We start from the raw sequence: 1,549 nt of genomic DNA on the forward strand, positions 1-1,549 counted from the left end.
ATTTTTGATAATGGATTCAATTTCTTCACTGTTTAAAGGAGCTCTTTTAACTCGTGACGTGTGGACCCAAGGCTTATGTCCTAATAGTTTGACTGCGGTGGGGATAGTTAAGATCGCTGTGTATGGTCCTGCCCAACGAGGATGTAATGTTTTGGGCTGTAAGGTTTTGAGTAAGACACTGTCATCTGGCGTCTAAATAAGAGCGTCTCTGAGAGAAAAGAGGTAGGGACTGTTGGGCTTCTGTGTTGTTAGTCGTCAAAGGGAGAATGGTGTCTGTGTGAGCCCTCAGTAAAGATCTCAATAATGAGAGATAGGGTAACTAGGATACAAGTGGTAGAGTTTCAGAAGGGAGGGAGTTGGACAAGAGGAAAGGCCTCTCCCGTATAGGAGTTCGAAGGGGCTGAGTTTGGTAAGAGCCAGAGGAAGAACGGTAGGCCAAGATAGGCGGGCTTCAATAGACAACTTGGCAAGGTGATCTTTGAGGAGCCCGTTGGCCCTCTCTATCTTACCAGAGGACTGTGGATGTTGGGGAATGTGAAGTTTCCATGTTATGCCCAAAGAATCTGATGCTTGCTGAACTATAGATGAGAGAAATGCTGGTCCGTTGTCAGACTGTAAAGTTTTTGGGAGTCTGAAGCAAGGAGTTATATGCTGCAGTAGGGTGGATGCCACTGTCTGCTGTCTCCTTTGAGGTGGGAAATGCCTCGATCCAGCCTGTAAAAGTATCAATTAGAGTGAGGAGGTAACGATAAGATTTATGTGGAGGCATATGGGTAAAGTCCAGTTGCCAATCCTCTCCAGGCTGATGTCCTCAGCGTTGGTGATTAGGTCCTGGCCTGCAGATTACCCCTTGTGGACTGAGTTTGGTACAAATAGCACAGGATTGGTAGATATCAACAATGAGTTTTTTAAGATTGGGGTGATGGAACAAGGAATCTAGAAATTGTAGCATGGCTTTAGGATCAATATGTAACGAATTTTGAATGTCTGTAAGGTGGGTTTTAGCTAGGGCATTGGGCAAAATTGGTCGGTGGTGTAGGAAGATCTATCCCTTGGGCCCTGTTATGCCTTAGGAGACATATTAGGCTTTTTCCTCGTCAGAGTACTGTGGTAGGTAGGAGGCTTTGAGGAAAAGAATAGGGGAAGAGTTGGACCGTATGGCTGTTTCTTTGGCAATGAGGTCTGCTTTATGATTTCCCTTAGAGATTTCTTCCATTAGGGCCTGGTGTCCTTTGCAATGGAGGATAGCCACCTCAGTGGGAAGCTGAAGTGCTTGGAGTAGGGCAGCAATTAACGGACCATTTATAATTAGAGTGCCCTTAGTGGTAAGGAAGCCTTGCTCCTGCCAGAGGACGGAATGTGTGTGGCTATTTGGAAGGCATATTTGCAGTCTGTGTAAATGATGGCTCTTCTCCCCAGGGAGTGGTGTAAGGCCTAGGAAGGGCGACTAGTTCAGCCTTTTGCGAGGAAGTGCCCATAGGAAGGAGTGATGCTTCAACCACCGTGGAAAGAGTTACAACAGCACAGGCAGCCCGGCAGACACCTGTGT

The sequence above is a fragment of the Suricata suricatta genome, chromosome 7 (genome assembly GCF_006229205.1).
Source record: "Suricata suricatta isolate VVHF042 chromosome 7, meerkat_22Aug2017_6uvM2_HiC, whole genome shotgun sequence".
NCBI classification, from domain to species: Eukaryota; Metazoa; Chordata; class Mammalia; order Carnivora; family Herpestidae; genus Suricata; species Suricata suricatta.